This window comes from Rhinoderma darwinii, chromosome 2, assembly GCF_050947455.1.
Source record: "Rhinoderma darwinii isolate aRhiDar2 chromosome 2, aRhiDar2.hap1, whole genome shotgun sequence".
Classification (NCBI taxonomy): domain Eukaryota; kingdom Metazoa; phylum Chordata; class Amphibia; order Anura; family Rhinodermatidae; genus Rhinoderma; species Rhinoderma darwinii.
Window position 1 is genome coordinate 318,060,921 of NC_134688.1, and position 9,477 is coordinate 318,070,397.

Genomic DNA, 9,477 nt, shown 5'->3' on the forward strand with positions numbered 1-9,477 from the left:
TTGGTATCCTGTGATGTAGAATCCCTTTACACTTGTATAGATCATGATTTGGGTCTATCCGCGGTCTCATATTTCCTAGGAGCAGGCAACCTTGATCAGGATTTGGTCCACTTTCTCATCCACCTTTTGCGTTTTGTCTTGGAACATAATTATTTTCTGTTCAGAGACAAATTCTATTTACAGTTACGTGGGACGGCGATGGGTGCTACCTGTGCGCCGTCCTATGCTAACCTATTTCTGGGCCATTGGGAACAGGAGATTGTGAGAGCAGTTATGGATACGGTTTCGGGTAGCGTTGTCAGTTGGATGCGCTTTATTGACGATATACTGTTTATTTGGCAGGGTACGCGAGCTGAGCTTGATCGATTTCTAACCATCTTAAATACCAATACATGTAACATCAAACTGACAAATGTGATTAGTCAGGACTTTATGGAATTTCTGGACATCAAGATTTCTGTACAAAATACGGGTAAGCTCAGTACCACTATTTTTCGCAAAAAAACTGCTGTAAATGCTCTTTTACATGCATCTTCGTTCCACCCCTCACACACTATACGCGCCATCCCCACAGGACAATTCCTGCGGGCACGACGTGTATGCGATTCACAATCAAACTGAATCCCAATGTTTGAAGGCTCGGTTTGCACAACGAGGATACCGTAAAAATGATATTGAGAAAGGGTATCAGAGAGCATACCATACTGACCGTAATAGTCTTCTTGTTCAACAACAGCGCAAAAAGAAAAACAGTGAGGACACGGTAAGGCTTATCACTACCTACAATACACAATGGTCTGAGATGCACAAAATTGTTACTCGCTTTTGGCCCATACTGTTGACAGACCCTGATCTTAAAAGGCTTTTACCCCCCAAACCCCAACTTACAGCCAAAAGGAGCAAGACCTTAAGCGACCATCTAGTTCGGAGTCACTATAGTGCCCCAAACTCTGATATGTATCTATATGGTTCCAAGGGACCAAAGTGGGGATCATTCCCCTGTGGCCATTGCTCTATCTGCAATTTGATAGTCAAAACGGATACTTTCCCGGACTCTGAAAACAAAAAATGCTACAAAATTGTGCATTTTATTAATTGCAGTACATCGGGGGTTGTCTACAGGGCAACATGCCCGTGTGGTCTCTCCTATATTGGCATGACCACAAGAGAGCTTAAAATAAGAATTCAGGAACATGTAAGAGACATTAAAAAGGCTGAAAAAATTGCGGATAATGATTGGGAGATGATTAATAAACTTAAATCTATCCCCAGACATTTCCGGGACCATCATAACAACAGGTGGCAAGATCTGAAAGTACATGGCATTGATAAAATCATCATCGGAACACGTGGTGGAGACACTTTTCGCAAGCTTGAACGTATCGAGTGCAAGTGGATAACAAAGCTTAACACTAGTTCACCATATGGTCTAAATGAAAAAATGTCCTTCGCTTCCTTCTTGTAATTTACCCCGTGGGTTCCATGGCGTCACTTTTATGGAATATAGGTAGTTTTATGATATTTTAATTGTGTGATGGGATTATTTCTGGTTGATACATTTCTGTGATCATGCTGTTGCGGTGGGGACGCAATGTTCTGTCGGTGTGAGTTATATATACTCAGGTCGGACTATTTTTGAGTATTCTACACTATCTCAAATTCTCAATCTCTTTGCAGGCGATATGGATACATTGGCTCATTTGTCCAGTTATAGCGGAGGTGCTTTATGATGCCCAAATTGTGCCCGTTCCCGCTTTCTTCTGCGTGCTATTATCATATGTGGGCTTAGTGTATGCATGGGAATGTCATTTCATGTATACATTGCTATACATTTATACCCTTTTTTTGTATATGTTTGGTATTTTGGGATGTTCTCAGCTTTCTCAAGGGGTAGGTATTGTTGGTACTGGTACACGTACCTTATCCATATTTCTCTCTTACTGACACATGTTTATATGAATTTACATATTGTTATTATTGTATTTCTTGTATGATATCATGTTTACTACATGCACATATTATGTATACACTTTTAGTGTACCAACTTTATATATTTGTATATTTTTACTACTTTATATACACTAATTAATTAACATATTTATATACCTAAGTCTATACACGTTATCACTTTTTATATATCATGCATGAATCTATATATATTGTTTCATGTTTCTTATCCATTATATTATATCCACGTATACTCACTACACATTTTTTTGAATATATATATATATATATATATATATATATATATATATATATATATATTTTGCACATGTATGGATTTTAATTGTATACATGTGTTCAGTTATATTTATTAGATCACTTACATTTTGATGACTTTCAGTCATGATGCATTGATTATTTTTATGGTCTCTAACACGCTCATATTGAGTCGCATCATTTTCATATTTTTATATAGGTTTTCACATTTTTGTCATTTATACAATACATTATATAATGATTCATATTGAATATGTTTATATTTCTGCATGTTTAATAATGGCTATATATTTTTCAGGTGCAGTCCTTTTTTTACTCCTTCACATAATCTAACTATTTATTTATTTATTTTCCTCACTTCTTTTCACTATCACGAGCACGTGTGTTCACTCACCTCTCCTCACTCCCCTTGCACTTTATTTACACTATTTACTATTATTTGTTTATATGGGGGTACACTGTATATTTATATATGTCAAAAAATTATTTTTTTTACGATGGTATTTATTGTAAAATAAAGTGGAATTTTTAATTGTATGGTGCTATTTACAGTGATGTACTAATATGTGTAGAATATTGATATTGTTGTGTATTTATGTATATTCATTCACGTCTATGTATATGGGATTTTTATGTGCGTGCTCCAGCTGTCCAGTGATAATGTCTCAACTACCTTGAGAGATACCCAGGTACTCGGGAGTACCGACTAATGTATTAACTATGCTTTCACTATTTATATGTTTTCCCGGGGTAGATTGTTTTAGTGCTATATACGGCACTCCTGGTCAGTACATGACCTTTATCCCGTGTTTGGGTCTCCGGCTTAACTGCCAGGCTCTAAAATGGCCACTAACCCTTCCCTGTATAATGCCAGCCCCTCCCTTTAGTCTTTTTGCAGTGTGCATGCGCAGTTTGTAGTTTAAGTCCATGGCACAGTTTCCGACATCCGGATCAGTGCCGGTGCGCATGCGCCAAGCAGGTATGATGGCGTCCGCAGAGACGAATGTGGCTTCCGTCGTCCGTGCACATTGAGGCTGTGTTCGCACAGAGTATTTTGGCGAGTTCTTTTGACGCGGAAACCGCGTCGCAAGACTCTGCAAAAACGGCCCGAAAACGCCTCCCATTGATTTCAATGGGAGGCGTCGGCGTCTTTTTCCCGCGAGCAGTAAAACTGTCTCGCGGGAAGTGGAAGCGACATGCCCTATCCTCGGGCGCTTCCGCCTCTGACCTCCCATTGACTTCAATGGGAGGCAGAGAAAGCGTGTCTCGCGCTGTTTTTTGCCCGCGGCGCTCAATGGCCGCGGGCGCAGAGCGGCGCGAGAATTGCAGCGTAAATCGGCGTGCAGGGAGAGGAATATCTGCCTCGGACTTCCAAACAGAATTTTGAGGCGGATGTTCCTCCTGCAGGGTGCCCTGTGTGAGCATAGCCTAATGGTGCCTGCAGCATGGTAGGTGTAATTTGATCTGTGATTGCAGATCTCCATATGCTGTGAACACTGCTTAGTGTTTGGCTATTCGTGTAGTCCCCTCCCTCTGAATTTTATATTTAAAACAACCACTATCCCATCAGTCAGTACCCCTTGAGAAAGCTGACGGCGAAACGTGCGTCGGGAGCGGTCAGTGTGGAGTGTTCCTGCGTGCTTCCAATCATGCAGTCCATGGGTTTGTGCAATATCCTTTATTTATAAAGCATGGTCTTTGTTTTGGGTGCAACTTGGAGCTCTAGCTGTATACTTTTATATGCATGCACAATTGTGTGCTCTTCTGTCAGGTGCTAAATATATTTATGTGCTTCTGTTGTCCAAATACTTGATCTATATGATTATCTTTTCTATAGATATCTGCATTTGTTACCACATCACAGGATGTTTATAGTATGGTAGCATATATATTGGATTATTCACGCAGCTCCTCCATACTCTCCTTTTTAACTGTGTGCTATATTGTTTTTATATTTTGATGGCCAATGTGTTATGTATATTTCAATAAAGTTTATTTTATATTGTCATGGTACATGACTTGTGCTATGTGTGTTTCATTTTCTGGATATACTAGTAGTCTTCACAGTCTGGTATAGGTATTGATCTAATAGTATACCTGATATAGATCAACTTTGTATTTTACTTACTGTTACAATGTAGTCATTTTATCCATGCAAATTCTGTGTGAAGTTACTGCCACTAGGTGTCTCCCTTCCTGTAATCTGCTGTTCATCGCCGAGCAAAGTCTGTCCCTGGTTATAGAGCAGAATTGACGGGCTGCAGAACGTGGGGTGTGTCACTTCAAAGCCTCACCATAAAAGTCAATGGAGAGGGGAGGAGAGAGCAGGAGGAGAGAACAGGAGCAGAGTGAGTAAACAACGGACATGCTGCATACAAGTTAATGGAGAGGGTAGGGGTGAGCAGGGGGAGGAAGTAGTAGCAAAGAGAGAGAGAGAGAAAAAGACACAGGCTGCTGCTAAGATTTATATGTCAGCCCATTGCTGGATTCTCAGCTACATTGGTCTGTACTGCTGTATAATGTCCTCCTTGCTGCTGAAGCTTATATAAATGTGATAGATAGAGATAGCATAGCAGGGTTCTACTCTTTTCTGTGTGCAGTATATAGAATACATGATAGCCGTTCGCTCAGCTCAGCACAGAGTACTAGCTAATGCAGAATACAAGTCAAATATTGGTCAAAAATAGAGTTATTCCTCATATATACACATATGACAGCTTATTCTGAAAAGTCACCTGAAAAGTTAGGTATGCTTTAAGGCATCTTTCGTAGCTGTATTATAGCTCCACATAAGAGTCGTGCCAAAAATAGAAAAATCCGTGCCAGTGTGCACAGAGCTACATGATAAATGATCAATATTTTATTAGGGTAACATGCTTAAAAAATCAGGCAAGATATATGTATTTTCAACACTTAAAAAGCACCAAGAAAGTACCAAGAAAAAAACGTTAGGCGTTCAGATGATAAGCTGACACCTCTTCACCCATCCCAAAGAGAATTGGTAGCTACCACATATAGTCTAAAGAGCAGTGAGCATGAAATTAATAAATATACTTGACAAATGTTCATCAAAATTCATATTGCGGGAAACTGCACTAGAACAGCACAATAAAACAATGTTAGTGCAACAGATATAATGTCAAAAAGTATCATTTGTAAACCACTTGAAATAATGGGGTATCAAAATAGGATCATTGCCATATACTCCACGCCTATCGCCACAAACTGTGGCTACCTCAGGGGTAATATCTGTTTGACCATATGGCCCTTATATACCAAATTGAATTAACATACATTACTTTGCAAATGTTTTAGGAAGTTGTTTTTTTCATCAATTAACAAAAATGCAAAGTGAATGAGCAGAAGAGAAATCTAAATCAAATCATTATTTGGTGTGACCACCCTTTGCCTTCAATCAGCATCAATTCTTCTAGGTACAGTTGCACACAGTTTTTGAGGGAACTCGGTAGGGCGGTTGTTCCAAACATCTTGGAGAACTAACCACAGATCTTCTGTGGGTGTAGGCTTCCTCAAATCCTCCTGTCTCTTCATGTAATCCTAGACAGACTCAATGATATTGAGATCAGGGCTCTGCGGGGGCCATATCACCACTTCCAATTTTCCTTGTTCTTCTTAAAGCTAAACATAGTTCTTAATGACATTGGCTGTATGTTTGGGGTTGTTGTCCTGCTGCAAAATATATTTGGAGCCCATCAGACTCTGATGGTATTGCATGATGGATAAGTTTGTGTCTGTATTTCTCAGCATTGAGGACACAATTAATCCTGACCAAATCCCGAACTTAATTTGCTTAAATGTTTCCCCAAACTTACAAGGAACCACCACCAAGCTTCACTGTTGCCTGCAGACACTCATTAATGTACCGATCTCCAGCCCTTTGGTGAACAAACTGCCTTCTGTTACAGCCAAATATTTACAATTTTGACTCTTCAGTCCAGGACAACAGTTGCCAATTTCCTGCACCCCAAACCTATGTTTTTGTGCATAGTTGAGGCACTTGGCCTTGTTTCCATGTCGAAAGTATGGCTTTTTGGCGGCAATTTTTCCATTAAGACCACTTCTGACCAGACTTCTCTGAACAGTAGATGGGTGTACCTGGGTCCCACTGGTTTATGCCAGTTCTGAACTGATGGCACTGCTGGATATCTTCCAAGGAAGTAAGCATGATGTGTATTTGATCTGCTGCACAAAGTTTCCTTAGTCGAGCACTGTGTCTACGGTTCTCATCATTGCCCGTTTCTTTGTGCTTCTACAAAAGAGCTTGAACAGCACATCTTGAAACCCTAGTCTGCTTTGAAATCTTTGCATGGGAGAGATCTTGCTGATGCAGTATAACTACCTTGTGTCTTGTTGCTGGGCTTAGTCTTGCCATGGTGGACCTGTGACATGAAACTGTCTTCCACAACCTCACCTTTGCAGCAGAGTTTGGCTGTTCCTCACCCCGTATTAAGTCTCCTACCCAGTTGTTTCTGTTACAGTTAATGACTATGTTTCAACCTGCATATGAAAATGATGATCATTATCGCCTGTTTGGTATAGTTGGTAATCACACACCTGACAATAATTCACATGTAGCATAAACACTGCAGATTTTGCACAACGGATTTAATTGCGAAAAATCCCAAGTGTAATACAGTGGCAGCAGACTGGATGAGATTAGATGGCAAGTCTGATGTGCCTGCTGTAAAAATCCTATTGACAAATCTCCTCTACACGCTGCGTAAATAATCAGCCGAAAAAAAGATCATAAATTGACCTGCGGTGCGGTTTTTTAATCCACAGCATTTCAATCTGTGCTTCAGAATCACCTTATTTTCTGTTGAGGGTTTTCCCGATTGAATTCAATGGAGAGGTATAACCCGCAACAAATAGCAAATGTTGTGGTTTTTGCGGCGGAAAAGCTGCAAAAAGAAAAACGTATACTTACCCCGTTCTCTATACTTCTCCGTCCAGGCCGGCCTCCTGGGATGTGGTTTCATCCCATGTGACTGCTGCAGGCAATCACAGGCTGCAGCGATCACATGAGATAAAACGTCATCTCAGAAGGTTGGGCTGGACGGACATCAGAGGGACACGTTGCCTTTACTACGGGTAAGTATAAGCTTTTTCTTTCAAAAAAATTCAATAAATAATTAACCTGCTGTTTTCCGCAGCATATATTCCAGCCAAAAAACTGCACAACAATTTGGTGCGGTTTTTTGGCTGGAACACCCTGAGTCTTGGGCGGGTATGCTGTGTACTTTTACGCAGTGTATCCACCCTGTGTGAGTATGGACTCACAGTTATTGACTGTGTTTCAACCTACATATGAAAAAGATGATCATTATCACCTGTTTGGTATAATTGGTTAATCATACACCTGACTTTAAAGTGTAGCTAAACGTTTGACAAACTTCTGACATGTCTTAGCGACATGTCAGAAGTTTGGATTGGTGGGGGTCCGAGCACTGAGACCCCCAACAATCACTAGAACGAAGCAGCAGAAGCGCTCGTGTGAGCGCTCAGCCGCTTCGTGTCTGTTCGGCTTTTTCCGGAAAGCCGATGTATAGGTGCATGGAATTATAGACTTTCTATTAAGTCTGTACACCAATACATTTATTATGCTCGGACCCCCACCAATCTAAACTTCTGACATGTCACTATGACATGTCAGAAGTTTGTCAAACGTTTAGCTACGCTTTAATCCTACAAAATCCATGACTTTGTGCAAGTGCACCTAGAATTGATGCTGTTTTGAAGGCAAAGGGTGGTCACACCAAATATTAATTTGACTTAGATTTCTCTTCTGTTCATTCACTTTGTATTTTGTTAATTGATTAAAAAAAACTTCCATTTTTGCAGCATTCATACTTTGCAGCATTTTTCCACAACTGCCTAAAACTTTTGCACAGTACTGTATGTAAAAATATCTAAATGTAATAGCATAAAGTTAAAGGCTATGTGTACACCTTTGAATAAAAAAAAATTCTATTAAATCAATGTGTTATGTTTTAGCAACTTTTCAAATTGACTTTTATTTAATTAAAAAAAAAAAAGAATTACGTTCTACGATACAGCTATCCTGTATGCATAGAAGCTGTATCGTTCTCCCTCAGCTGATGCGTCAGTTCAGCTGAACTCGTGGCTCGGCTGACAGTGGGTTTTGGGTGTCTATGGCACACAGGTTCCACCTAATATCGATCACAAGATCTAAATTTATAAGTAATGAACTAAAATTAATTAACTAAAATTAGTTAGAATCGAAATAACAAATGTTAAGTCTATTGCAATAGGTGTGTGCGTGTGCGTGTGTGAAAAATTAGTAACCTCTAACAACCACATAAAATTCCGTGAGAAGTGAATGGGTGATCGAGACTCTATGGTTGTTTCAGTACAACTCCGTTAATAGGAGTCCTTACTAATACAAAATTATAATTTTTTATTATTGCATACATATGAATTCAAAATATAACACTATGAACATTTCATAAACCGCCCTGCTCAACAGAAAAAAAATAAAATAAGACAGACAGATAAAGAACAAATAATAAAAAAGTGCAGACAAAAGGACAGGGATAATCAAATATGATTACCACTATGTAGCTCCAGGTCCTCCACCAAACAAGCCCATTTGTTACTCAAGTCTCTAATATGGTTGACAACATTTTCTTCCATACATGTTTCATGGAAATAATATTCATTTTCGTTTGGGATCTCCCTATTTATCCTTAAAGAAATGTAAGTTTTCCACTTGAAACTTGAAACCTGAAACCTAAAAATTAATCTAAATGTGTAATGACAGAAATTCACTATCTTGGGACATTCCCACCAGATATGAATGAAACTGCCTTTACTTTACACTGACGCCAGCACCGTAATAGGGAGGATAAGATATAGCTAATCTGACTGGGGTAAAATACCATCTCAGTTGCAATTTTATAATAGCCTCTATATGGGGTTTATACAGTGTGTGTATATACTGGACCACCTCAAAGCTTGGTGTCAGCTCTATAAAGAGAATTTTAAATTCAAATGTTTTTCCTAGTTGGCCATATAGTTCATTTAACACCTGGATTCGGAAAGTAGCATTTCTGCATAGATAATAAAGAAACCCGCCTTTGCATGTTCTCTCCGGTGCTAAAATTGCTAAATTTAGATAATCTTGCTACCGAATCATAGATCTTACAAACCGGCCTATAAATTCCACCAAAGACCCTAATCTAGAAGTACTGGATGATTGTTAATCTTGGAAGA